The sequence below is a fragment of the Anolis carolinensis genome, chromosome 5 (assembly GCF_035594765.1).
Source record: "Anolis carolinensis isolate JA03-04 chromosome 5, rAnoCar3.1.pri, whole genome shotgun sequence".
Classification (NCBI taxonomy): domain Eukaryota; kingdom Metazoa; phylum Chordata; class Lepidosauria; order Squamata; family Dactyloidae; genus Anolis; species Anolis carolinensis.
Window position 1 is genome coordinate 80,404,850 of NC_085845.1, and position 23,370 is coordinate 80,428,219.

The 23,370-nt window shown below is 39.4% G+C and overlaps 1 protein-coding gene across 4 annotated transcripts in view; it reads left to right on the plus strand.

The window, feature by feature from the left end:
- apbb2 (amyloid beta precursor protein binding family B member 2) overlaps window positions 1–23,370 on the plus strand; it is a 247,718-nt gene that overhangs the window by 74,821 nt on the left and 149,527 nt on the right. For 3 of the 4 annotated variants that reach the window (XM_062981655.1, XM_062981652.1, XM_062981656.1), the window contains exon 2: window positions 19,448–19,563. The gene's annotated coding sequence lies outside the window, so the exon portion shown is untranslated. Of the gene's footprint in view, window positions 1–5,341; window positions 5,543–19,447; window positions 19,564–23,370 lie in introns of those variants that run through there. The other variant, XM_062981653.1, reaches the window with a different exon arrangement.

The following is a 23,370-nucleotide window of genomic DNA, read 5'->3' on the forward strand; positions in this document are numbered from 1 at the left end:
CATTTTTCCACGTTGAGGACGCCTTCCTGATCAAATTGCCGGCATGTTTTCTGGGGTGCCTTTTACCTCCCCGCCAAGGTGGTCCTTATTTATCTAGGTAAGCATGTAAGCTGCTTGGTAAGCTAGGTAGGGCTGACGGCGGGAACTCACCTCAACCCATGGCTTAAACTGCCAACCTTCTGATTGGCAAGATTTTTTGTAGCTGGCAGTTTAACCCACTGTGCTAGTCACGGCCCTTTCCTGGGGAGGCCAGAATAGCCTCCTTCATAGCATTCCATTGGCAGGTAAAGACTTCTTTTCCAGAAGTTTTTCAAAAAGAATGAGATGTTTTTGAAGAGAGGACTTTAATACGATACTTTATTTTTTGTACCATTTGGATTCTTATTTTAAATTATATGCTTTCATTTGTAAAGCATTGTTAATGCATATTTAAATTGAGTATGTTAATTTATATGCTTTTACTGTATTGTCTTTAATGTATTTGGAAGCCATCTGCTATCCCTGTTTTGGAGGAGAAAAGGATATATAAATGAAATTAACAAACATCAGTTACATCTCCCTAGATGTTAGATAAAATATCCAGTGGTAGCCAGACATAATCTAGCTTGGTGGCTTCATTTAGAAGAACTCTTTTTAGCATGAGGGAGTGAAGAGGATATAGCAATCTGATCGATGCCAAGGCTGGTTAAAAGTGCAGTATATAAATACCCAGGACTTGGGACTGAAAAGCAGTCAACATGTGTGTGTGTGGGGGGGGGGGGAAGACAAACTAGAAGGTAAGGCCAAGAAAAAAAGAGTGAAATCAGCATTAAAGAGCTAAATTCCAAACATAATTTAGGTAGTCATTGTTTGTGCAAGGTTCATCTGCAACAGTGATCCCTTTATAGTTCATCCTGTGCAGAAAGAGCCAGAAGATGGATAGGTATATTCCAGGTCTGAATGTATAGTGCAGTAATTCAGCACACAAATATATTATAGAATAATAATCATCATCATCATCATCATCATCATCATCATCATCATCATCATCATCATCTTTATTTATACCCCGCCTCCTCTCCCCAGAGGAACTCAGGGCAGCTAACAGCAAACTAACAAATACAGTAAATAATATACATAGAAAATAATCACATATCTTCTACACACACAATAAAAGTGAAAATATGTATGTGTGTGTGTGGCTGGGGTGTCCACTTACACAGACAAGCTTCTGCCTTCACAAACAGCTATAACTCCCACTACTCAGAAGACACTAGAGGCCCTCCCTCCTATGACATTGCAGGTTATAGAGAGCACCATGAAAATGTCCAAGAACCCTGCCAGTGTCCTCCACAAACATAATACTGCCCATCACCCAAGTGAAGGCTTTCATAAAGGGACAATTTCATCTTAGATTTTATGTGTTTCCTCACCACAGACATCCCAATGTTTCTTGCTCTCTCCATTAGTGTGGAATTTGCATTACCCCGCCCACTGCCTCTCCCTTAACCCTTTCCCATTCTTTTTTGTGGCACACAGCAAACAGGAATTGATCAGCAACTGAACATACTAGAGAGGTTTGGGGAGAATTCATGATTTATAAGAGTTGGTACTGGGATGTATAGTTCACCTCCAATCTAAGCACTCTGAACTCCACCAATGATGGACCTGTAACGAATACCTGATATGCCAAAATTTGATTATTGGAGGGATTTGGGGGGGGGGGGCTGACCTTCCTTCCTGGGAGTTGTAGTTCACCCACAACAAGAAACTGTGACCTCCACCAATGATGGACCTGGACCAAACTTGGCACATAGAACACCCATGATTAACCAACCTACTGGAGGGGTTTGAGGGGACTGACTCACCATAATGGGAGTTGTAGTTTACCTTACAGCCAGAGAGCACATTGAACCCCTCCGATGATGCATCTAGAGCAGACTTGCCCAACATAATGAACTTTAAGTATTGGTGGAGTTTTTCAGGGTTAACCTGGCATGATGTGAGTTGTAGTTCACCCACAACCTTATGCATTTTGTACAATTAAAAATCGACTTTTTCAAATCACCTGGGCAATGCCGGGTACACAAGCTAGTCAATTAATAAAATAACACAACAATATAAACATAAATTAAAAGCAACATTAAAAACTATAAAGCCCTATAAAACAATATATAATACTATTTAAAACCATCTGTTCCTATGATTAAGGTTATGTATCATGACTTTTCAGTGAGGGAATATAGTGCATACGCGTCAGCAGTCAACAGTTCCAGTAAGCAATGGCATAGATTTGGCTGTGACTTGTCAATAGAGTTACCAGATTGTAAGGTCTGGACCCTTTTCTCCTATCCTTGGGGCGAGATACAAGGTGGAGTGGAACGGGGGATGAATGAGACATATTTTCCCAGTTTCAGAAGCTGCAGGTTAACTACCTAAAATAAGAAGTGATTCTAGATTGGGTAATGGATGGTGAAGTGGATGATATGTGGTCCCTGAAACATTGTTTAGAAATCGCCATCTGGATTGAGTGCCTGTTTACCAAAAAGCAATAACAGTATCAACAAAAGAAACATCGTATATTGAAGGAAAAAGTTCTAAACCACCAAGGTGTAATCCACCTTCATAATAAGGCTTAATCATGTATTATGGCAGATAGCCAGACCCAGGGATAGCACTTTTAATTGTGAACACTGATGAGAAGCATTAGAGGCCGATGATCAGATAATGCGATCATCAGATAAGGCAGTACCTGCCATGGCTGTCAATTCGACCTCAGGTAGGATAGAATTACCAGTCAAAGAACTGCTTCCTATGATGTTTCTAGGCTGTATACCATACTCTGAAGTGCGACATAACGTTTATGATAGGAATGACTAGATGTGTGTGATGCTGATATAAAAATACTTGGACTCTGTAATGTCTGTAGAAAATGTGTTTAGAGAGACACTGTGAATTCTGGATGTGAATGTGCCTGGATGTGTTTTTTTTTTGTAATGCAACAATTTCCTTCTGTTTGAGTGTTCTTGTAGTTTTGCTTTAATAAATAGCTTGAAAAATTATACTTAATTAATTCTTCTTTATAGAATCCTGGAAATGGCAATTTAGGGAGGGATATTGAGAAATCTCAGCTGGAATGCTCCAGTGTTTCATCAACTACAGATCCCAAGATTTTATAGGATGAAACCATCGCATTTAACATGCCATACTAATGCTATAATTGTTTAGCATAAGTGGGCCCGCTTAGTCTCTTATCATAAAAAATCTTGACATTCTTGAATAGTGTATCTTATATAGTGTTTTCTGGGGTTTGGTTCCAGGACCCCCTGTAGATATTAAAATCCATGGAACCAAGTCCCATTATATACAGTGCTGTAGTGAAATGGTGTCCCTATATAAAACAGCAAAATCAAGTTTTGCTTTTTGAAAGTTTTAAAAAAAATATTTTAAAGTATTTTAAAGCTGTGGATGGTGAAATCTGTGAATGTAGAATCTGTGGATATGAAGAGCTGACTACTAGTGTTGTGCGTGGTATTCGTTCCATTTGTTTCATTCATGTATCTGTGTCATACCGTCCATTTGGAAGGCACGGAGCAAAAGACCCCATTTTCAGATGAAACAAAAGACAACATGAAAGAGAAAGTTGCACGGTTTCGTTTCTTTGTTTGGTTTTCGGCAGCGTGGCTTGACTGCTTCCTTTTCCTGAGGTATTATTGTACTGTCTTTATTCACTGTTTGCATTATTCCCATTTCAAGTTTAAAAATCTGATTAAATACAACTACTCAAACGTTTTGTTTCATTAAAGGATGGATATGAGTCTATGGGCATGAACAACTTATCACATATTGTCTTGATCACTTGTACTTCTTACTGAGAATCAAGAGATACTGCAAAATAAAAACAAGATTGGCATTGCAATCATTGCTGATTTTTTTCCTCTGAGCACTTGGTATTATCAGTACTTATCTCCTTAGAGCAGTTTGTTCGTAACCTGTGGGTCCCCAGATGTTTTGGCCTTCAACCACCAGAAATCCTAACAGCTGGAAAACTGGCTGGGATTTTTGGGAGTTGTAGGCCAAAACACCTGGGGACCCACAGGTTACGAACCACTGCCTTAGAGGAATAACTAGAAGTCTTTATCATATGTTTAGCCCACTGAGCTTGCAGTCTAACAGCCCAAGCAACTACTGATGAATGTAAATAGTAAATGCATATACACGATAAATTTCTGTAAAGTTTTCTATTTGAGAAAATTTTCCATCTCACAGCAAGGAAGAAGAAGACGAGGGAGGAATTTTTGTAATTACGGCAAAACCTGTGCATTTTTACTGGAGGGTTCATCCCTTTGAATTCAGTGGAGCATATACAGTGGAACCACGACTTAAGAGTGTCTCAACGTATTTTGAATAAGAGCTATTGCACGGCCCAGTCATTGCTTTGACATGTGAGCCGTGTTTTGAGTTCAGAGTTAGCACCAGAGTACAGATCTTTAGGGCTTCAGGGGAGCAGTGTCTTGTGCTGTTGTCTGCTTTGGGAAATTGCTGTCTGCTTTCCTCGTGTTCGCTTTGAGGAACTTTGGGTTAGTTGATTTTGTGTGGTTTTTATTCCTGGTATGTTTGGCTTCATGAAGAGAGAGAGAGAGAGAGAGAGAGAGAGAGAGAGAGAGAGAGAGAGAGAGAGAGAGAGAGAGAACGAACACGAACAAGAGAGGAAGGGAGGCTGGAATGAGTACAGTATGAAGAATGCGATGCTTCTGCCACTTCACTTTGTTCTTTGTGCTTCCTTGCTACAACTTTGTACTTCTACCATTTTAAAGGTGATATTTCTTTTCTTTTTTTATCGTTCCATGTGAATGCAGGTTTTGCCTTGTTACACTGACCAACATAAATTTTGTTGCCTCAAATGTGCTTGCTTGCCACAGTTTTGTGCTTCTACCATTTAAAAGTTCATATTTCTTTTTTATTGTTCTGTGTGAATGTGTATTTATATATTATTTGTTATTTATAAAGTACATTTTCTTATTTAAAAACATGTAACAAAAGAATCAGGGGGTTTCAGAGGGGAACTGAATGGATTGATAGCATTTCAATGCATTTCAGTGGTAAATTTGCTTTTAGATAAGATGATTTTGAGTTAAGAGCTCAGTCACTGAACAAGTTAAACTGCTAACTCAAGGTATCACTGTACTCATTTAAATGTGTATAGTGTAGCAGCCATATGCTTTATGGCAGCTAAGTGTTGTAGCTTAGCAAGAGGCTGAGGATTTTTTTTGATGTTTTTGACATTTCAGAGGACGAGGGATTCGATGAGTTTCAGAGTGAAAAAATCTGTCAATTCTAGGAGAGAATTGCAGCCAGATGAGGCCGATGTTTTGGATTCCTGTACTTGTTCCCAGGCAACAAGGGAAACAAGGGAAAGTGAAAGTCCCCGGTCCCCTGGGAAACGGCCTTCATCTGATGGGGAGTTTTCAAGAGAAGCTAGATTAGGCTTGAAAACCAAGGGAGTGAAGAGTATACTAATTAGAAGCTCTGAGAGAATCTGTGAGAAGACCTTGAAGCGCAGGTGCGTTTGACATGATCTCATGGCTACTTGGTCAGGCTTAAATTAAGGGGTGTGGATTTTAGGCCTTTCAAATGGCTTTCCTGTCTCTGCTCTCAAGTTCATGATTCACGCATTCTTAAGTTTCCTGTGCTGGTTCCTGCCTTTGTTTCCTTGAAGGGTTTACCTTGGAAAAGTTTTTACTTTCGTGTTTATGGATTTATGTTTTACGTAATGCTGTGGATTGTGGTTCTCTTGATTTCATGTATTTTGGCATTCTTGGATTACTGCTATTTTGTATTCCCTATTCTGCAGATCCCTTTCTGGAAATGCCCTTTTGCCCTTTTTTACTTGTTTTCTTCAGTAAACATTTTTAGATAGAACTACTGGACTCTGGTATGGTGCTGGATGAAATGGTGTTCTCAGTGCTAGAGTGCAACACTAAGTACCATTGAACTTAATCAGGCTTATTTTGGAATAGAAATTTTAGGAGGATTGAACTGTAAATCACGAAATAAATGTATCAATAAAGAACTCAAGGGGGCTTTTACTATTTGGTCATTTTCAGTATAACACTTCAATCCTATCAAGTTTTAAAACACATTTTAAGTGCATTCATACCCAGTAGTGACATAGGGTGAATTTTTTGAGGAGCGGAACTGTGTGTTTAGTTAAATATAACACAGAGCTTCTTAGACAATTTATGTATCAATTGGGTAACACCACTGTATTCAGTTTCTATAATTGCAATTTCAGCACTTTCTTGGTTATCTGTATCTTTTTGAATATTTCTGCAATCTGCCTGTAATTAAGTCTCGGTAGGGCATGGTATTTCCATAAAGGAAGATACTGCCAGTGTTTGGCAGACTAATTAACCTTTCCTTCTGGAGAAGACTCTGAGCGGTTTTAGAGCACAGATCGGAACCCGACTTGGCACTTGAGCTGTGAACTTTTGAATATGACCTTGAACACACAACTGAAACTCTAACCTCAACTTGCTTATCTGTGAAGCTTTGTTCATACACTTCAATTCATCAGCATTTTTGAAGAATGGTGCACAATGCTAGGGTTCGTCTCCTGTGAAAGGACGGCTGGTGGATCTGTTTTATTTGTTAGAGTGGTAGTAGGGTCTGTGTCAGAAAGATTTGTGGCGTGATGAGGGAAATTTGCTTTTCCTTGGAGCTTTATTGTGTGAGCCCAGCATCGTAGCTGAAAAGCACAAACATGAAAAATACACAGCATTACCTAATAAAGAATAGTGCCTCTTATCTCAAAATGCAACTTCTGTGAAGCTTGAAGCCTGTATGGCTCATCTGTACAAATGAAGGTTTGGTAATTATAAGATGGTAGATAGGTAGTGACAGGACCACAGCTCATCTGTTATATTTTTTCTGGTAATATTCTGAGGTGAAGGGGCTCCTTTTTTCTGGAGAGAGAACAAGGGGGGCATCTGCTTCTGCTGTATCAAATCTAGCATTTCTTTGCTATAGGTAGCAATAAATAAAGTCTTTGACAACACAATAAAGTTATTGCAAATGTGTCTATCTCAATAAGAGCAGGAAAAAGTGCAGAGTACATTGTGTAAGAAGGGCTATGTGTATATTTTAATAACTGCTGTGCTTCAAGCATGATAAATATAATATTTGATATTGAGAAACTGTCACTTTTTCAAGATGGATGTGGAAGAGATGAGTGGGTTTTATCTGGCTTCCCTGAAACAAACTTCAGTTTCAACCATTAGTCTTGAGTCAAATATGTCAGTATACTTCTTATTAGCGTTGGGTTGTCTCTATTTATTTATCATGTCAGAAGAGAATTGAGAATACAGTTAAAATGTATATTAAAAAACCCACAAAGTTAAAAACTTGACATTATACTAAATTTCCTTTGATCAGAAACTGACCACTTGGAGTGCCTCTGATGTTGCTGTAAGAAGGTCCTCTATTGTGCATGTGGCAGGGCTCAGACCGCTTTGTAGTACGTGGTCTGTGGTTTGCTCTTCTCCACACTCGCATGTCGTGGACTCCACTTCGTAGCCCCATTTCTTAATATTAGCTCTGCATCTCGTGGTGCCAGAGCACAGTCTGTTCAGCACCTTCCAGGTCTTCTGTGTGTCCAGAAGGGAATCTCTCATCTGTTATCAGCTACTGATTGAGGTTCTGGGTTTTAACCTGCCACTTTTGGACTCTCACTTGCTGGAGTGTTCCTGCGAGTATCTCTGTAGATCTTAAGCTATTTATTGATTTAAGGCATTGGCATACTGCTAATATCCAAATAGAGGATGGGCTGGAGATGTCAATGCTTTGGTTTTTTCATTACAGGCTGCTACTTCCCAGCAGATGTCAGATGGTGCAATACGGGCTAAACAGTATAATTTCTCCAGTGATGTAGGGCGTAGACATCCTGTGATAATGTGGCATGTCTCATTAAAAGCAGCATCCACTGTTTTAACGTGGTGAGAGAGATGTATTCTACACTGGGCATGCATATTCAACAGCAGAGTAGCAAAGCACAAGGGCAAATGTCTTCACCCTTGATCCCCAAGTTGTGCCAGTCAGCTTTCATATGATATTATTTTTAGCACCCACTTTTTGCTTGATAGTCAGGCAGTGCTTCTTGTAAGTCAGAGCACAGTCCAGGGTAACTCCTAAGTATTTTGATGTGCTACAATGCTCCAGTGGGATTCCTTCCTAGGTAATCCTAAGGGCTCAAGATGATTGTCTGTTCTTAAGGTGAAAAGCACACATTTTCGATGGATTAGGAATCAGCTGGTTTTCTCTGTAATAGGCAGTAAGATGTCTCACTACAACAATTGGTCTCATAGTCTGCTTTATACACGTAGGGGCTTTGTTTCATTATATAATCATAATTCAGATGGTCTTTTACTTGTGTTAAATTGATAGCATTTTGTGTAATAATTGTAACTGTAAAATTGTGAAAAATTTATATCCTGTCCCCCTCCCCTGCCTTCTCCATTTATATTTTATTAATTCTGATGAAGCTTATGGTTACACACACTACCCTAGAGTGTGTGCAGAGTTCATCTGTCACTGAACAGCTACATACATACAGATTCAACAGGACAGGCGTACGTGTAAAGCTTTCTGTCTTTTGTAAGAGAGATGAGAAGCTTTTCTAAGATCTGCTGAGAATTGATTTTGTTTCATTTCTGCCCAATACTTGTTTTCTCTGATGTATATAACTTAGCATTCTCACATAGTTTTAACAATTGTGAGCAAATTCAGTGTTTCGGGATGTTGCCTTCTAAAGCTATTTTGACAATATGTCGAGCATTTTGTATGCCGGTTTTTGCTGGATAACAGGGGTTTTTTTTGGGGTTTTTTTGCGTATCCAGATCTTTGGAAGCTCACATTTCATCCTGATACGATGTGAATCTTAACTGCCAAAGTGGTGTGCTACGAAGCATGCTGAACATTTATCTTCATCCCTTCCATATTCTCTATCATTGCAGTGCAATGATCTGCAAAATAAACCTGTGACGAAGCTTGCCACTTTAGGTTTCTCTGTGCAGTGCAGAAATAGGTGTACATTTTGAAAGGCAACGTGTTTCGTCAAACAAACTCTAAAGAGTTATTGACTAATTTAGATTCCCCCTGCCTTACTAACAGTTTTCAGATGGCTAGCTTTTTTTGGCATGGTTGATTTAACAAGTCAGGCAACTGGCCCCTGATAATCCCAGCACAGGGATCCCAAGTGACTAATTCTATAAAGTGTTAATTGAATTAAATTTTGCCAATATTTCTCTTATGCCTATAGAAAGTCCTCCAAACCTTCTTTGGGATGTCTCTTTCAAAAAATCCTTTATGTGCCTTTTATCCCAGACCTTGTTATTGTGCTTGTGTTGAGATCAGAGAGGAAGAAAAGGTGCCACTGTTTTATTGAACATTCTAATAAGTTATACCTTGACTTAAGAGTTTCATTTGTTCCGTGACTGAGCTCTTAACTCAAAACACTCTTATATCAAAGCACATTTCCCCATTGAAATGCTATTCATCCGTTCCAGCCTCCCTCATTTTTAGTTACATGATATTAAATAAAAATGTATTTTATAAATAACAATATATAAATGCACAGTCACATTGAATGATAAAAAAGGAATATCAACTTTAAAATGGTAGAAGCACAAACTTGTGGCAAGGAAGCATCGTTTTCTTCAAACTGTACTCATTCCAGCCTCCCTCCCTCTCTTGCTCTCTCTCCCTCTCTCTCCTCATGAAGCCAAACATACCAGGAATGAAAACCACACAAAATCAGCTAACACAAAGTTCCCCAAAGTGGACAAGAGCAAAGCAAACAACGGTCTCCCAAAGCGGACAAGACACAAGGCACAAAGGCATGGAGGCTGCTCCCTTGAAGCACTAAATCCCTGTATTCTCGTGTGAGCGCTCCTTCTGGTGTTAGCTCTTAACTCAAAACACTGTTTGCATGGCAAACCGAAACTTGGGCTGAGCGACAGCTCTTAACTCAAAACACTCTCAAGTTGACATTCCACTGTATTAAGGAAGTACCTAGCCCTGGAGAAGAATGATGCCCAGTGCTAGGGAGGGAGTTCCACAGCTATTGCTTCCTAAGAGTCACTCCAAAAACACATTTAAGGCTGTTCTGTTTTCCTTTGCTTTTTATACCTTATTTTTATATGTATTTTAATGAGAACCATTTGATCCATAATGCTTAGCATATCTGTAACACTTCATGCTGTCTCATCCATTACATCTGTCATAGCAAATAAGCAAACTGTGTTGTTGCTTAATGTATTTGTGGTTGGGTTGGAAAGGCCGACATTGAATGGAGACTCAGCTGAGATTTGAACTCAGCACAATTTATATTTCCACTCAGTGTTCTACAGCTTATCTCAGTGTGTTTACACTTCCAGCCAGAGACAGAGCTTGGAAAAGTTGCTTCTTGGACTATGTGTCCAATGGCAACAATGGCTTGAGGATTCTGAGAGAGATAAGAAAAAAATATTGATAATATTTTCTTTCTTAAGCTCAAGCCAGGATAGCATTGGCCGGTTTTCAAAATAATGAGAAGGGATATTTGAAATTCATGACCTATAGGGATGACAATCAAAAGGTAGTTATTAACATGTGCGTGTTCTGCCTAAATACCAAATGAAAGTATTGATTTCAGTGAACGATGAATTTCTCTGTAAAAATTTCACCACATTTGTAAAAATTTATGATGCATTCAGTTCTGTCTTCATGAAGGGCCCACATTCCATAATATGGGATTTCTTTTGGACAATCTGTGTTGTAGATCAGCTAGAGATTGATGGTTTAACTGAGGATTTAGAGAAGATTGTGGGCTTTCCCGTGGCACAAAGTAATGGGCTCTGAAATGGGAAATTCAGGTCTGGGAAATGATATTTCTCTCTGTGAGAAAACTGGCTCAGAAAGTGCGGGGCCTCAAGGCCAACCTGAGGAGACAATAGTAGATAAGGATTCAAGTGAAGAGCTGAGTGATGAGGAAGGTTCCTGGGAGAAGCCACCTGTAGTTACGGAGATCAACGAAAGCCTCCGTTTACGAATCAGAGCCAAAAATAGAGTACGCCAGGCTGAGAAATTACATGGGAAAGTTAGGAGGAAAATTCATGGGAGACGTAATGCTGTCATGGGTGGCTATTAAACAACAAGAGATTTACTTTAAAGGCAATTCAGGCAACACTGCATTAGAGTGAGAAGCGAATCCTGAGTTTTCTTGTCCATGGTTCAAGTCAAGCCTTGATTTTGGATTTAATATATCCTGGAAGTTTTCTATGTTTCTGTTCATATACTCATGCTCAGTCTTACTAATTATATCTTCCTGATTGTGGATTTATGCTGTATCTATGATTCCTGGCTGTTCCTGGACTTTGGTCACCTTTGGAACTTTATGAGACATTTGGATTATTGTTTGGTTCTCACCTTTCGCTAAACATTTTTGGATAATATATTTTCCTTATTCCTGATTTTATATGTTTTTTATTTGTTTTTACAATAAATTGTTTGCTTACATTCCTGGACTTTTGTGTGGTGCAGTGGTCATAGGTGTCTCCAGGTCTGGAGTGGAACAATCTGTTAAGTGTATGTAAAAGGAAAAGCCTTCTGATTCTCAAATAGAAGATATCCTTTATAATAAGGCACACCTGCCAGCCTGATAAGGGACAAGCTTTCTATTTTTCTAATAAGGGACATTTGACAACCCAAGGCAAAGGAAAGAGCAAAGAAAAAGCCTTTTTAAGATTTGACTTCACCATCTGGTGCTTGGAAAATCCATTTCTTTTCCCCTTTCCTTAAAAAAAAGCTAATGGTAACTTTGGTGTGCATTGACTTCTGCTTTTCTGTTGTCTGTCATGTGGACATTTTCTTTGAAATGCCCATTAATGGCTTGTTTTAGAAAAGAGCATATGCCAACCAATTTCAAGCTACTTTTTTCTTTTGTTTGCCTAGATATTAAGTATGCTGGACTTTTACTTTCTTCCCAGTCTTTCACTTCCCATGATGACTATAATGATCAGGCATCTGTTCACTCTCTTTTGACCATATTTAGTGAAAGGGACACATCTGAACTGATAATTTCTGTTGAAATGTTATCTTTCCACTTCTTAAAACACATGGCTCTATGGTAGTGCAGCACAATGGCCAGGAAAGAGATTCGTAAATCTCAATTGAGACTCTTAAGTGAGAAACATAATGCATTAAACATGGTTAAATTCAGAATGAGGCAACATGTCCTACTAGTAAAGTATATTGTTTTCAATGCTCTGTTTTAAAATGTTTCATTATGTAAAATAGATGGCTATCATGGGCTTCAGTTTTGAATGAAATGTAAATGAATGGGATTTTGTTTTCAGTGGGGTCAGTTAAATGACCCCAAAATATAAATGGAAAGTAAGACAAACGCCATAATATTTTCCTTGATTCGTGTTTGGGCAATGCTGTGTTTGGTGGCCCCTATGTAGACGTGTCCACAGCTGCACTTTTTATGGAGTTTACTCCTGATGGAGTAATAATTAGTACATTATATAATGCATTTTAAACCTTGAAACACGGAATTGATTTTCCTGACATCTTCTACTACTGGCATTTCAATGCCATTTGAATTTCTCAAACCATTAGCTGGCTTTAAAATAATGTATGGTCTTCTTTTCACCATCTGTCATTTTAGAAGTGAACTGGACAAGCTTATATATTTTTGCAGCATACCTTCAAACTATTGGTTTTGCACCAAAATATCTGAAAATGCCTTCTAAGAGGCATTTTTGCCACTCCTCTTGGTCAATTTCAGGCCCAGAAAAGATATTTGAAAGAGGAAGTGAATAATAAAGGGACTTCTGCTCACTTACTCTAAAGAAGAACCTCTCCCTGCTATAAAATGTTTCTGGGAAGCGAAAATATGCCCTTTAGAGAGCATTGGGAAGCACAAATATTTTTGATTTTGTGTGGTGGTACGCATTATAGGGGCGCAGACCTTCAAAATCTCCTAGGGTGCTATTGTGACCCATTCGCTCACCCCTCACATCTTCTTTTTCTAGTTAGGTATAATGTTTTTAGGCCAGATAGAGAAACCACAAGGACACACACACACACAAAATATTTGGCTGAAAGGTCATAATACCTGTATTTACTCAAATCTAATGCACCATCAAATCTAATGTGTGCCTCAATTTTCAAAACCTTGGAATTTAAAAAAGGATTTGCGGCTGAATATAATGCGCAGCAGCAAAAAGTACGCTCTTTGTGATTTGTCTAAGGAGCCTAGATATCGTTGTATGGCTAGAAAAGTCTATTTCAGGTTTCTCTAGCTGTTGTTTTCCTTTTATGGGAAATTTTAATTTTTACGCCTTCTACATTATGAGCGTCCTTCCCATTGCCACTGATGTATTGTCAATGGATAGCCTTACAGCAGCGTTTTTCAACCTGGGGGTCGGGACCCCTAGGGGAGGTCAGGAGAGGGGTGTCGGGGGGTTGCCAAAGACCACCAGAAAACACATATAATGTCAAGGTTTATTTTCCCCAAACTCCACCAGTATTCACATTTGGGCATATTTAGTATTTGTGGCAAGTTTGGTCCTGATCCATCATTGTTTGAGTCCACAGTGTGCTCTGGATGTAGGTGAATTACAACTCCAAAAATCAAGGTCAAGGCGCATCAAACCCTTCCATTATTTTCTCTTGGTCATGGGAGTTTTGTGTGCCAAATTTGGTTCAATTCCATCATTGGTGAATGCTCTTTGATTGTAGATGAACTATAAATCCCAGCAACTACAACACCCAAATGACAATATCAATCCCCTCAAACCCTACCAGTATTCAAATTTGGGCATATCGGGTATTTGTACCAAATTTGGTCCAGTGAATGAAAATACATCCTGCTTCTCATACATTTGCATTATGATTCATAATACAGTAGACTTTCACTTATCCAAGCTAAACGGGCTGGCAGAAGCTTGGATAAGCGAATATTTTGGATAATAAAGAGGGATTAAGAAAAAGCCTATTAAACATCAAATTAGGTTATAATTTACAAATTAAGCACCAAAATTTCATGTTATACAACACATTTGACAGAAAATGTAGTTCAATACGCAGTAATGTTATGTTGTAATTACTGTATTTCCGAATTTAGCACCAAAATATCACGATATATTGAAAACATTGACTACAAAAATGGCTTGGATTATCCAGAGGCTTGGATAAGTGAGACTCTAGTGTAGTAGCAAAATTACAGTTATGACGTAACAATGAAAATAATTTTATGGTTGGGGGTCACCACAACATGAGGAACTGTATTAAGGGGCCATGGCATTAGGAAGGTTGAGAACCACTGCCTTACAGGAAGGCTTTACTATGGAATAGTACCCAAAAAGCTACAAAGGAATGCTGTTTTTAATCTGCATCGCGAGTCATGAACTCATTAAGACTTCAAATACTTGATGGCAGGTTATGAGGCTATACCTTTGTTATTTTATTTGTTAGGCTTTCATGTTGATATTATGGTTGCTAGTGACCCTGAGTTCAGTAGTACCTGCAAGCAAAATACTATACATAGTTGTCATTCTATTCCATGGTCAGTACAGACTTGGTGGTTTTGAAAGTAACTAGGAAGGGAAGACTGTTACCTGTATTTAGTAAGATTTGGCTAGCTGGAAAGAGAACCACAGAAGAGTTGCCGAGTTTAGTGGGAATGGGTAAAAATATTAAAATGTTATACTCACATTAATATAAAGACATAGTTTCATATCATTTTGTGGGAGCTGAGATTATTTAATTTTTTAAAAAATTGCAAGGCTTTCCGATCTTGTTTTAGACTTTTCTAGAACAGAGAGTCCCAAGCTGCTACTGATAAATGAGAACTGAAGAACATTGATGTAACGTACTGGCCGGTTTCACACTAGACTGGAGTTTAAAGTGTAGGCAGAGTATCCATCCCACCTGAAATCCGATAGGTTCCTCTTGCAGAATTCTGGGACTTGTAGTCTTGGGGAGAGTCCTTTAAAATGAACTACAAGCCCCAGAATTCTGCAGGAGGCAGTCATGGGATTTCAGATGAGATGCATACACTTTGCCTAATCTTTGAGCTCTAGTGTGATAAAGCACGGGTCGCTAAGGTAATTTCCATGGTTTAAGGATACAATCTTGTGCTTGATAGACTTTATATTGAGCTGTAACCCCTTTTCCACTTAAGAAAGCTTGCAAAATAAAAAGCAGTATAAGTAGTAAACATTAAATAGAAAGGGAATTGAGAAGTCCCGGAAGCAGCCATTAAGAAGAGAGGTCACAACAGAAATGAGCCCCCATTAGTGCAGTGGATTAAATCCTTGTGCCAGCAGGACTGCTGACTGACAGGTGGGCGTTCGATTCCAGAGAGAGCGGGTGAGCTCCTTCTATTAGCTGGAGCTCCCCATGCGGGGACATGAGAGAAGCCTCCCAGAAGGATGGCGAAACATCAAACATCGGGGTGTCCCCTGGGCAATATCCTTACATGGCCAATTCTCTCACACCAGAAGCGACTTGCAATTTCCCAAGTCCCTCCTGACTCGAAAAAAAACAAAAATGGAGATATCCCATTTTGATTTCTATGGGTTGGAGCATGGACTTCGTCTTTCTGCCGCTTTCTCCTTATGGTGAGACATCTAGATGGGTGTTCTTTCTCCTTGCTTCTCAAGCTCCAGGGCAATATAGTCATTATCATTTTTTAAAAACAACTTAAGTATCTTTCAAGATCTGTGGTGTTTCCCCCCTCCGCCAGATGCACTACTTTTGCTGCAGGATGAAACACGGGTAAGATTTGGGTTGTGTGCTCTGGAAGGAGCAGACAAAAGATATCCTGAGAAAAAACATTCTGACCCAGTCCGTAACACAACTTCAAAGGACTTTGATGTGCAATGGGATTTCCCCGATTCTCAAATTTTAATGTGAATCCCATAAGAACAGCAATTATCTACTTCATAGGCAAAGGAGTAAGAATTCTTGCTATAGCTGTTTATGAAACTGTTTGTGCAGCAACAGCAGAGAATGAAACGCCTGGCATATGGTTGATGATGCTTATGATATTTGTTCTTCCAATCTACAAGATAAATCTATAGCTGGGTTTTAATTAATATAAAGAAGTTGGATTTTGCAGAGAGAACTGAGCGAACCTGGAAATCCTAGTGTGACAACAATGTGCTGCATTTGGGTTGAAACAGTTGAGCAAAACCCATTTCCCAGCACAGCAGTGACGGAAGCTTAAACCTTCACTATCAAGGAATGTAGTATGCATTTTAATAGCTACCTCTCTAATATGTAGCTAATTTGTCAAAATGTGGTAAGCCACTTTCAGTCTGTTGTCATATAAGCAGCCAACAAGAGACTAATCCAGGTGATTTAAAGGAATATAAACTGGATCTGGTTTCATCTTGCCGAGGTGTTAAGTGCTGCTAAGCCTGCCTCTAGCAAAGGATTGTTCAGCCTTCAGATTCTCTCCAATTTTCCAACAGGCTTGAGCTTGAGTGCACCTTTTATTTTTAATTGAGCTAAGCCTATATTATCCTGTATTATTTTAGGAATCTGACCTCACTTGACTTTGAATTCCCATTTGCATATTTTTGATCATATCCAAACACATTGGATGGTGTAACTTACACACTGGTAGACAAATGGAGGCTCCATGGCATGGAAGCAGAAGAGAACCAGTCATCATATATATTCACTTGACCATACTGTGGATGCATGGAATAAACATTTAACCTGCTTGTCTTTATAAGTGTTATATGTGAGGTCTCAACATGAAATATTGCAACATATATATACACACACATTCACATGTTGTTGTTTATTTGTTGAGTCGCTTCCGACTCTTTGTGACCTCATGGATCAGCCTACACCAGAGCTCCCTGTTGGCCGTCACCACCCCCAGCTCCTTCAAGGTCAAGCCAGTCACTTCAAGGATACCATCCATCCATATTGCCCTTAGTCAGTCCCTCTTCCTTTTTCCTTCCATTTTCTCCAGCATCATTATCTTCTCCAAGCTTTCCCGTCTTCTCATGATGTGGCCAAAGTACTTCATCTTTCTCTCTAATATCCTTTGCTCCAGTGAGCAGCCGGGCATTATTTCCTGGAGGATGGACTGGTTGGATCTTCTTGCGGACAGCTTGTACATCTGGCAACTCTCTCTCCCTGTATTGCTGGAGTCTACCTTGCATTATCTTAGTGGCATGTGAAATAAGTGCCATTGTACAAAAGTTTGAGCATTCTTTAGTGTTTCCCTTTTTTGGTATGGGGATATAAGGTGATTTTTTTCCCCAATCTGATGGCCATTCTTGTGTTTTCAATATTTTCTGGCATGTGGCATGCATCACCTTGACAGCATCATCTTTCAAGATTTTAAACAGTTCAGCTGGGATCCCATTGTCGCCTGCTGCCATGTTATTAGCAATGCTTCTTAAGGACAATTCAACTTCTCAGGATGTCTGGTTCTAATTCACTCACCACACCATCAGAGCTATCCTCGATATTATTATCTTTCCTATACAGATCTTCTTGTAATATGAGTGCAATATGAGTACTTTATTACTAGATGTTGGAGGATGCAGCCTTTCAGATGTTAGATTTCAGGTCTCAGCAGCCCTAGCTAGCATAGACAGTGGTGAGGAAGGCTAGAGTCTCATCCACCAACATTCAAAGAGCTGCATTATTCCCACTTCTTCTATAGGGAGAGGCAGTGGTAAGGAGGGTACAACTTAAAGAGAAAAGCTGTTAATGTAAAAAGTCATATATTACTGTGTGGCTATCTTGGAAAAGACCAAGACACATAAAATCACTGCTTTATTTCACTAAATTAACACACAATTGACTAACCAATTCTGCTATTGGGAGCATGGCATATGTGGGGTTCAGGCTGATTATTTCTATAGTATCCAAAATTCCACAGAAAGCATGTATCTTTGCATTATTAATTTCCTAGGGCAGCCGAATGGAATCATGAATACTTGCTTGCTCTTGAGGAAACCAGGAAGGACAATGTTGTGTCCAAGAATGAAAATGAACTATTACCAGGATTTCACTTAGGTACATCTCAGGAGTTTGGTTCAGTCTCTTTGTCAACATGGCAACTACAGTTTTGGAACTCCGTGCCTAGGAAGTTAGACTGGCTCTGTCTAGCAGAGCTGTTTTGCATCCTTTGATATTGCTCTGTGCTTTGAAATTGTATTTAAGGATAGCTTTTAAAGTGTTCATAATGGTTTTTGAGAGAGTCATCACACTGCCTGCTTTGTGGCACAGTCCCATAGACTATGTTGAGTTCTAAGCATAAACAGATGAGGAAGAACAAGATTGTGGAATCCTTCAAGACAAAGACAAAATGAAGGGAATTAAAGAGTAGTGAATAGGCTTGTGCTGTCCAGGTAAACCGCGCTCTTTTTCGGTGTCCCAGATTTTGGTGGGGGCCCCGATCTGTTTTTTGGGAACCCCACAGATTTGAGAAGGCAAAAATCTTTTTTCGCTCTGGGTAGCAAAAAGATTCATTTTCTATCTGGACCATTATGGAGGGGGGGGGGGGACTTCCCAGGCTCCCTTTCTTGTCATTTTAGGCATTATATGCCCTTATATCCTGTTTCTACTCTAGAGGAGAGGTGCTGCAGGCAAGCACACACTCTTTCTCTCCCGGGCCCCCACTATACCACACACTTTTTCCAAGGCATTTTAAGCAGGCCTCACGAAACTATTTCTACTCTAGAGAAGAGGTGCTACAGGCAGGCGCATGTGCTTTAAGGTGACTTCTTAAAGCTGTTTCTACTGTAGAGGAGAGGTGTTATAGGCAAGCACGCTTGCTTTAAGGAGGTTTCTTAAAGCTGTTTCTAATCTAGAGGAGAGGCGCTGCAGGCTGGCACACACACTTTCTCTCCCTGGTCTGCACCATGCCACACACTTTTTCTAAGGCATTTTAAGGAGGCTTTCCACTTCCAGGTAAGGAAGAGCAATGACCTGGAGCTATCCTCCCTGAGCTTCCTTAAAAAACTCCTTTTCCTTGGCACGTTTCAATCTCCTTTCTGCTTTGGTTTTAATGCTTCCTTAGGGCTGTTTCTACTGTCTAGCAAGGGATAAGTAACTAGATGGTAGTAGTTTTCAATGAATGAGGGTTTTCTTTTTGTTTGCTGGGATTAATAAAAAAGATTAAACTGTGATGCCGAATAGGGAAGGAGCAGCCAAGATCGGCTGCCAGGTGGTCCCATTACAGAGGGGAATCCATAACAGGTGGGCCCTTGCCGTTTCAGACACCTGAACAAACCAAAAAAGCTGGATTGGCTGAAGTAAACGGTTAAAAATGGGTCCGCACACAACTCTAGTAGTGAAATCACAAGATCAGAATGACAAGAGAAGTAAATAATATTAACAACCTTTACCTGAAACTTTTTTTGTTTTCTTTTCCTTTGTTTTTAAAAAACAGTGCTTCCAGATTAATTACAACAGGATATCATCTTGATCCATTTGTGCTACTGTTGCTTCTATCAAGGGCTTAAAAACAGGGCCTTCGACCAAAGCCTTCACCAAAGACTGGGGCGCGTAAGTATTCAATACAGTGTTTTATATTTTTCTTAAATGTAATTGTGGTGCAGATTAACAGTATTGCCCTAATAAACTATGTTTACAATTTAAAACTGCTATTTAACAAGCCAGGATAGCAATTCCAAAATCATGTGTGTATTCTGATGATAAACCAGGCCTCGAGGGGGAATATGTAGCTTAGTTTTTCTTGCTCTGAGAAATCCCAGGTTCTTAGTTTGGCTGTTGCTTCAGTTCAGATGTGATAACAAACTATGATTTCTGCTAACCAGGATTTGGAAGGGCTTATCTACTTTCACTTTCCATCTTTTTGTTATTCCAGTCTTTAAATCAGGATTCAGCAAAGTGCAGTCCTAGGATTGCAAGCAGTTTCTGAATAGATTTCTTTCCACTGTTTTTGTTTTACGCATTTTTGAGGTTCATGCAGCCCCCAATTGGTCCAGGGAAGGAAAAATTGTCCTCACATCCTCCACTGCTGCTTATTGCTCTAGATGCAGTGGTTTCTCAGAATATAAAATTGCCAAAAAATGTTTAGGCTGTCTATCTTTAGAGCATTTATACCCCTCTCATTAGTAACTTATAAATGTTTAATTGACTATGTAATGAAGTATGAATTTTTGGTTTATAGATGTTATGTTTAATTGTGTATTTGTGTTTTAAAAGGGTCAGTATTTCAGTTATTGCATCTCTGCACTCAGAGGTTGGTTGCCATGGCAAAGTGGGCAGAGCCAACTTCCGTTTTGTGGAAGAAGTGCAGAGTTTAAAAAAAAGCAGTTAGACTGTGCTCTGATGAGGCACAGGGAAGACTGATCCCAGGTTGAGAGGATCAGGGAGGCTCAATTGCTTTGTTCTGAGCCGGTTTAAAATAAGTTTGGTGACTTATTTAAAACAGTCTGTGTCCTGATAATGAACAGAGAATCTGTGATTGTGTCTCACAGAGTGACTGCGGTTTAAAAGCAGTAGAGAAAGAAGTGACATTTTAGGGAGTTTGAATTACCTCATTTTAATATTGCAACTGTTAACTAAAGTGCCTCTAAGGAGAAACGTTATTGTAACCATTAAGCTCTGTGCCTGAATAAACTTGTTGTTGTTCCTCAAACATCTGGGCCTCTGTCACATATATTATGAACTGAGTTGTGTTACCATCTAAGTGAATAAGAAGAAGAAAGAAAAACAAAATTTAAGAGGTCTCCGCTCTGAGTCATTTAGTGGCTGCATCCTTCCCAAAGTGGTGTCAAGCATTAATAATCTCCTTTACATTTGGTGGCAGCATTATAAAGACTTTATGATTTGGTGGCAGCGTAAATAAACATCTTTACATTGGTGGCAGTGTTTAAAATAAAATAAAACCCTTCTTTACAACTGCTATTTGACTTCAGGTTTATAATTTAAAATGACCCAAACATAAGCAGAGAGGGATGGGGTGGGGCTTTCCTTTTTTCTGAGATCAAGGTACAAAGGTGCTGTATCTGACTTGTTGTTTTCTGTTTTTAAAAAGCCTATATTTTTCAAACTCTGGAAGGAGAGAGAAGATAAGTGATTCTGGTAGCTGCCTGGCAACTCCTACAAATGTCTCCTTCCAGCCTTTGGAAGTTTCCTGCTGCAGTGAGATGGTGGCTCCCTTCCAGCTACTGCAGCATCTGTCTTGAAAGGAATTGGCTGTTTGAATTGCTGCTGCTGCATTCAGATTTACATGAGAAAACACTGATGCGAGATGCAGGATCATTGCATCAGGGTTTGCACACAAATTGCATTTATGATTCTAGGATTTTTTCCTGTTACAAGAAAACAGGACCCTCTTCAATATACTTTTCGGTGCTTTGAATCATTCCTGTCTAAAAGCTTAAAACTGCAAAAGAGGACATTTGTATGAGAATAATTCAGATATTCTGTTCAAGTGTCTGAAGCCTCACAGAATCACTGGTGCTAAAAGCCTTGTAAGAATTCAGTGTGACATAGTAGAAAGTAGATGGCCCTGAATGGGTGCAATGCAAGGGAATGTACAGCCTTTTAAATTTGCTGTCATGTAGCTCCTATTAACCATAGCAAGTTCAACCAGTGTCAGGCATGACAGGATAACCCATCCTATAGCATCTCGAAGGCCAGACATGTTTCGCTTTTGGAGCAGAAGTTTCTTGTTTGAATCATATATCAGCTAGGGAATAAACTGAGTTTGGGAATATTATGATCTTTTCATCTTAGTATATCACAGAGAGCTATTGTAGGAATAAGTGGGGTACTTAAGCTCCTTGAGCTAAGGGCAAAATGGAGATGACATTCTGTTGTCTGTTGGTTGCTATGTGCCTCCAAATTGAGTCTGATTCATGGCAATTTTCTCCTAGGGGATTCATAGAAATATTTGCTTAGAGGATCTTGTCTAGTTCCTTCATAACTGCCCTTCCAAGTCCTAGTCTTTTTCTGATTTCTTGACCGCAGTGCCCATTTTGATTCATGACTAAGTCAAGATATGGAAAATCTTCTATTATTTCAGTGTCTTCATCTTATATTTTAATGTAAAATAAATAATCTGTAGTCATTATTTTGTTTTCTTAATCTTCAGCTATAACCTGCCTTTGCATTTTCTTCCTTGACTTTCTTCAGGAATTGTTCCAGGTCTTTACTAATTTCTGCTAGTAGTATAGTGTCACTTAGAAGCATAGAGTTGGAAGAGACCTCTTGGGCCATCCAGTCCAACCCTCTTCCAAGAAGCAAGAAAATTGCATTTAAAGCACCCCTGACAGATGGCCATCCAGCCTCTGTTTGAAAGCCTCCAAAGAAGATGCCTCCACCACACTCTGGAGCAGAGAGTTCAGTGCTGAACAGCTTTCACAGTGAGGAAGTTCTTCTGGATGTTCAGGTGGAATCTCCTTTCCTGTAATTTGAAGCCATTGTTTCATGTCCTAGTCTCCAGGGCAGAAGAAAACAAGCTTGCTCCCTCCCTCCTATAACTTCTCCTCACATATTTATACATGGCCATCTTGTCTCCTCTCAGCCTTCTCTTCTGCAGGCTATACATGCCCAGCTCAGGCTATACATGCCCAGGTCTTGTTCTCCAGATCCTTGATCATTTTAGTCGCCCTCCTCTGGACACCTTCCAGCTTATCAACATCTCCTTTCAATTGCGGTGCCCAGAATTGGACACAGTATTCCAGGTGTGGTCTAACCAAAACAGAATAGAGGGGTAGCATGATTTCCCTAAATCTAGACACTATACTATTAATGCATGCCAAAATCCCATTGACTTGTATATCTTAAATTTTCATCCAGTGTTCACGCCTCCTTCCTTGTAGTCTAACCCATCATTACGTATGATACGCATACACAGTAAACAGAAGTGATAAAATACGGCCTTGCCTGACCCCTTACCAGTTGGCAACCAGTCTCTATATTCTGTCCTCACAGTTACCTCTTATGCTGAGATTATACATCAAAACAATCAAATATTGGGGCACAACGTTGCTTTGACAGCTATCCATTGTTTTTCATAATCTACATAATAAACTATAAAGCATAGACTGGGTTTTTTTTTCCTGAACTTCTGTGTATGTTTTCAACATAATCTCAAGTGCCTTTCTTTTCTAAACTAAACAAAATAAAGTAATCAAGCAAAGGAGAAAATAAGATAAGATTTTACTCTCTGTTTTTGGTTTACAAAGTTTCTTTGTTTTTATGTGAAGCTAGTGTTCATTCATGTGATTCCTACTATTGCTGTATGATTTGGTGCTGTTCTGTTGTAGGTTTGCCAGTTCAGTAAAATCTAGGTGCACTAATGAAAGGAAGGCTTTGCCTTGAATTGCAGTAATTGAT